The sequence below is a fragment of the Frankliniella occidentalis genome, unplaced genomic scaffold (genome assembly GCF_000697945.3).
Source record: "Frankliniella occidentalis isolate FOCC.00 unplaced genomic scaffold, Focc_3.1 Scaffold91, whole genome shotgun sequence".
Lineage (NCBI taxonomy): Eukaryota > Metazoa > Arthropoda > Insecta > Thysanoptera > Thripidae > Frankliniella > Frankliniella occidentalis.
This window is the reverse complement of record NW_026267220.1, coordinates 822,232-828,231: the sequence shown is the minus strand read 5'-3', so window position 1 is coordinate 828,231 and position 6,000 is coordinate 822,232. Positions and strand designations below refer to the sequence as shown.

The 6,000-nt window shown below is 61.2% G+C and overlaps 1 protein-coding gene across 3 annotated transcripts in view; it reads left to right on the top strand.

The window, feature by feature from the left end:
* LOC113204835 (broad-complex core protein isoforms 1/2/3/4/5) overlaps positions 1 to 6,000 on the top strand; it is a 101,567-nt gene that overhangs the window by 72,977 nt on the left and 22,590 nt on the right. The window contains exon 1 of one of the 3 annotated variants that reach the window (XM_026420165.2): positions 3,967 to 4,126. The exons of the other annotated variants lie outside the window; for them this stretch is intronic. The gene's annotated coding sequence lies outside the window, so the exon portion shown is untranslated. Of the gene's footprint in view, positions 1 to 3,966; positions 4,127 to 6,000 lie in introns of those variants that run through there. 3 annotated transcript variants of the gene reach the window in all.

The window sequence follows — 6,000 nt, the reverse complement described above, 5'->3', positions numbered from 1 at the left end:
GGCGAGGCGGGGCGGGGCGCAGCTGGTCTCTCCCTATCACACACTATCACCTTGCTCCCCACTTCCTCCTCTTACCAGGCTCCTCTTTGAGTATAAGCTCGCAGGTTGTGCGAGAGGACGGCGAGGGCTTGTCCACGACGACGGTGTTCTCCCCGGCCACGGTGTTCCTGTGGGAGCCCAACACCGTGTACCAGCCGCCGCCCGGGCGGGCGGTCGCGAGCGCGACGGATCTGCGGCAGCACTTCTTGCTCCATATCCTGTCAAACAGGCTCAGAGGCATTTGCACAGAGCTCGCCCTGTGGACTCCCCCCTTCCTCCACCCCCTCTCTCTCTCCTCATCTCGAGACAATGACCTTTAGTGTGCCGACGCCGACTGGTCGGGCCGGACGGACACAAGGGGCGTCGCGGGCCGGCCGGCGCGTGCGAAATTTTTGTGCGAGTAATATTAATATTTTTCATGGAAAAAGGGAACCGGGGCATTTTCTGATAGAGGTGCGAACGGGAGTCTCATTTCTCACCCCCCCCCTCTCTCCCAACCTTCCCCTCACCTCACCCTGTATCGGAAACGCACACGCGACCTGGGAGCAAGCACCACCGTGTATTCTCCCGACTAAGCCAGACGCCGCAGTTTTGCTCCTTTGTGTGCCCGTGTGTGTGTGTGTGTGTGTATTTTTCTCTCTCTTGTCGTTGTTTTTCTTTTGCCGGCAGCAGGTATAGGGAGATAAAGGGTTGGCGAGAGCCCCGCCTCGGTCAGCCGATAATATCGCGTTATTCGCACTCAGTTTTAGACTTTTTGACGCGGCTACTGGCCCAGCCCAGCGGTTGGAGTCGTTGTGCGTTTTCTTGTTTCCCAGACAGCAAAAAACGGTGCCCCCTCGCTGATGATAAAGGCGCAGTGACATCTTGGTTGGATTTATTGGGCGCATGACGTGGTCGTTGTGCCTCATCACCGCAGAAAGAATTGAACCCTTTCTTCTAGGAATATCGACATCAGAAGGGTTCATTCTTTCTGTGCGGATAGTCCTGTCCGTCGCAAAGAGCTGACGAGTAGCAGGCGGCGGAGTGCGCCACGGACGAAGGTGCCCCCCCGCACGCATGGCACCAGTACTGCTCCTCGGTGGCCCCCGCCCCTGTCACGGTGGCCTGAGCCCGGCCCCGGGCTTATCTGCAGGTTTTCAAACTAGTGGAAGGTGACCCCGGTAGTACACAGCTGCCCGGCGTATGCCCGCGGCCCGCCGCTGCTCTGGCTTTGGCACTCTCTCGCCTAGACCTTGGCCATGCCCCGCCGAGCAACGCCGCGCGGGGTGTACCATTGGCGTGCCAGTGGCGGCTGGCGGTCGGTAGTGTATACCACGGGTTGAATTAAGAAGTAGTGTGCCATGATGGCCTCTTTTTTTCTGTGCTAGTTTTACCTCCCACACGAAAAGCAAAGACTCGCTAAGCTGCTGGTTGCCAATAGATAGCGCTTACAATTTTCTTTTGCTACAAGCTTACTCGACTGTCGTCTATCTCTCTCTCGCCCTATCATCTTACTTGCGATTGGAGTGAGAGAGACAGAAGACAGCCACCGGGTAAAATCGCCTGGCCCTTACTGCCCGACCGATTGCCTGCTCCAGAAGAAAGTATTGCTCATATGCTAAAGGCTTTGCAACTGTCCCTTTCTCGCCCCCCTCCCCCCTTAATTTTCTGATACAATTATTTTCTTTTTTGCTCATCCCGCGGGTGATAAGGACCCTAGTTCTCCGCTAGGCCTGGCCTGGCCCCCGGCGCTAGCGACACCCTTGGCCCGTCCCGGCCCAACGCCTTGGCCCCGATTTGACCTCTCCTCTGATCCGAATACATAACTCGCCAAGAGAGCGAGGGCAAAAGGAGCGAGAGAGAAAGAGGACCCACAGGCCGGGCGTAGAGTAGTGTACAAGTGCAAAAGAAACAAAAAATGCCACCTCTGAGGCAATATATTCGTTGTCTGCTGATAAACGGAAACTTACTTGTACTAATCTGATGGGGTGGGCGCCGTCTGCGAAACAAGCGAAGGGATTTCACTCGTCCACGTACCGAGCATGAAGCAGCCTACATATTACTGTTATTTTCTGTATGTTTGCAAATTATTTTTCATTTCCATATTCTATCGCATGCGGCCTTCTGGCAGTCGCCTGCTGCTCGGGCCCGAGACTAGGTTCGTGGTAACAAAACTCACGAGACGCCAGCGCACGGCGGTGGTGGCGTCACTCCCGTGTCTAACCTAGTTGTGCTGCTCGGGGGGGCTTTCGCGTCGCCACGTGTGGCTCGGCTCTCGGCTTTCCGTGACGTGTGTGGCTCTATGGGTTATCAGTTGAGCGGAGCCCTTTACCTACCGCAGATGCAGATAAGCGCTTGAGCCTGCAAGCACAGCGCCCTGCCCATTGGCCATCTCTCTCTCGCCCAGCCCAAGGGCCTCATGCCACCCCCTGTCCGTGTCCCACCTTTGAATCATGATGCTGCTGGCTACCGACCGTCCGATACTGGAGAGAGAGAGGTGTAGTATAGTCGAGCCGCGTCGTCGCCGTGTGGACCCAAACGGGATCAAACGAGCGGCGTGGATCAAAATACAAATGCCGCGCTGCGAGTTAAGCCCTACAGCAGCAGCGCCCTGCCACGCCACGTCGCCCGCGCCCTTTGCCTTTATTTTTTCCACCACCGCCTGCTTCCTGAGGGGCGCAGGGGCCGGGCGGGGCGGGGCGGTGTTGGTTATAGGCGGCCGTGCCACAGCCTCCGCTCTGCTCAGCTCGCGGCTCCGCGCAGCAGCGGGTCGCGGTGATAAAACTGAAACTTGATAGGTGGCGCCATAATCAGGACCATTATATAGGTGCGCGGCGGTCGTGGCGGAGCGTAGCGGCGTCGTTGCTGGAGGTGGTCGTGGTGGTGTGTCGCCGCCGGAGCGATTCGCGTTCGGTTTCCCATTTTGAGAGTCGAGCCCGCCGCCCGGGTCGCGCCCCCGCTCCGCTGAGAAACCCAAGCCGCCGCTCCGCCGCCGCCGAGTCCAACTCACGACGACTGATCTTCTTTCCAACGCCGTTTGAATGATCAATCATGCTCCCAAACGCAACCTGTGACAAGACAAAAATAACTTAAAAAGAAGAAAAGAACAATTTACAAAAACATTATTTTTACGGAAGATGAGCTGCAAAATTGTCAGCCGTAAGTGTTAATGTGTGCACTGCACTACCTGCTCCACACGGGCGGCGGGGCCCCGGGGCGAGGTAGCCTCTTAGCGGCGGGCATCCTTGGTGTTAATGAGGAGGGACTTTGCGCCGCCCGCGTGCAGCGCCCGCGTCGTATGAGGTTCGAGGTGCACAACTTTTAAAAGTGATTTGACAAGTGTGTCGCAACATTTTTCATCATTATAGGCTTTGCTATCGCTCAGCCAACTTTTTTTTTCTTTCCCCTTTTTTTTTTGTATGGGCTGAACTTCGTAGGGAAGGCGAAACCTTCCTAATCCTAATAAGAAAACTCTGCGATTTTCGAGTTTGAACCGGTTTGAACTCTTATTGCTAGGTTGTGTTGGTTTTCGCCCCTCGGCTATGGACACTTGAAATGACGGTGTCTTTATGAAGTGCGCCTCCTCTTATCGTGCAGTCCTCTCCACGTGCGGCGCGAGTGCGGGCTGGGGCTCGTGTCCACGGCGGGGAGGTGGCGGGCCGCGAGGGCCCTGGAGCCGGCCTCTGGAGCGCGCCTCGCACCGAGGCCCCGCGCGGTGGCGAGGACGGCACCCTCGCCATCCGCGCCCCGCCCCGCCCCGCCCCGCCCCTCGACCGAGCTGTAATCGTGGCGTGACGAGTGCAGGAGCGCCCAGATAGTGCCCTGGTACAGTGCTACCCTCGGGGCGGGGCGGGGCGGGGCGTGGTGGGGCGGGGCGGTCCCCTCGGCGCGGTGGGCTGGCGGGGCCCATGTGGGGCCGCGGGGCCGCGGGGCTGAGGAGGCCTAGGCCGAGAGTGCTCGCCTAGTGACAAGGGCTCTGCTGACGTGGAATGGCATTGCCGCAACAACTTCGCCGGACGAGTACATGTTTTAAATTTCATCAACATTGGGCCGTGCTGCTGCTGCTGCTGCCGGTTGTGTGTCGTGCGCTCGAAAGTACATCAGCCTGGTAACGTACTCTTTTTACCCCGACTATTATTATATTTTTGAAAGGCATTATGCTCTGTTTTGTTTCTGGGCTCCGCTTTCTGGCCGGCCCCCGCCGAGGCATTCGCTGTGCGTGTTATCGCCACCATGTGTTGGTGTGCGTGTCGTGGCCGGCCTGCAGCCCTTCGTCTCGCTTACAGGCAGCCCCCTCCCTCCCCCCGCTATGGGCTAGTGTGACACGCTGACCTTCAAGACGCCTGCGCCGCCCAGCCGGGGTCCCTCCTTGTCGCACTGACTGGTCCCGCCGCCCCGCCGGCGGTTGCTAGGCGTGCCTACGAGACTATCCCTATCAGATCCCGGCCCTGCCCCGCGCTGCTCCGGTGCCCCGCGCGCGCGGCGCTGTGCGGCTCGTACAAAGCGGCGGCGGCCGCCCCCGCCGCCCCCATCCCCTCCCCCTCCCGGCCCACTTCCTGGTCCTCACTCGTCTTACCCGGGCACGGCGGCATTCAAAGGGAAAAATAAAACTCTGTTCCGAGAACAGGCATTATTCGCCGTCGTCGCCGTCTAGGCAGGACGCACAGTGCCGTGTTCACGATGCGAAGGTCGCCCCGGCGGCGGCGTCCCCAGCCGACCCGCAGACCCGGCCCCGGCACGCAGGCGACACTGCGAAACAAAACCTATTTGCGGCCCGAACGCCTTGGACGGCGTGCTCGCAGTGGGGCCGGGGGCCGGGCGCTCGCTGCGGCCCGCTGCTCCGGGCGGCCGCGGGGCGAGGAGGCGGTCGGGCGGGCCGGGCGGGCGGTGCAAGTGCAGTACAGTGCAGAGTGCACCGGCCGCCTATGCAACGCGAGTGCACGGGCGTCCGCCGGGTCTGCCTAGCGTCACGGGGCCGTGCCCGGGGTCCCTCCGCGCTCTGCGGCGCGCTCCGCCCGGCGCGGCTCGCCACGGCCCGGCTAGACAAGGCCGAGCGGTCGGGGGCCCCGAGGGAGGCCGCCGCAGCAGCAGCAGCAGACTGCAGCTTATGCAATCTGCAGCCACCGCTGTTGCACGGGCCGGCCCGCCTCCCCGGCGCACCGAGTGCAGCGCGGCCAGAGCGCAGCTAAGCGCAGCGCGGCGGGTGCAGCTCCAGAGCTCTGAAGGGTGCAGCGGTCCGGTGCCTCGCCACCAGAAGGGCCCGGGGCCCAGCCCTTGTCGGCTTCAAGTCCCCGGCGGCCCGTCTCGATCGAACGTTTTTCCTTTGATGGCTGCCCGGGCCGGGCCCTGCCCAATCTGCCAGCAAAAAATAAAAAAATAAAAAAAGGAGAGAAAGAGGTGCCAACGACGTTCTAATTCCCTCGCGGAGGTCGCTTTGAGGCGTGATGGTCGGGGTCCTGGGGGCGCCCTGGGGACGCACTGGCGACCCGTGTCAAAGGCGACCCAGCCTCAGCCGGGTCGGGTCGGGGCGCCCCCGCCGTCAGCATCATCGAGTACCTCTGTTTATCAGTGCGAGGGCGACGCGGGTCTCTCGGGTACTCGCGGGGGGACTTTTGTCGACCACGTGACGGGTGAGCGGGCGCCCCGGGAGGGCCAGTGGTGGTGGTGATGGTGCCAGCCCTGCCCGCCCTACCCGCCCGCCCTACCCGCCGCCCAGAGGGCCGCGTGGACCAAAAGGGACGGGCCGATAGAGATGAAGGGAAAGGAGTGCGAACGACGGGAAGCACTGAGACTCGGCATCTGGGCGTAGTGGTGGCGCGGCGAGGGCTGGAGAGCGAGAGAGAAGGAGGGAGCGAGCGAGAGAGAAAGAGCGTGCTAAAGAGAGAGGGTGGTCGCGGAGAGAGGGACGGGGCGGACGGACGGAGAGGGGCGGCAGCAAGCCGCTACCACTACATCTAGCCGACATTTTTATTAGCCTGCCCG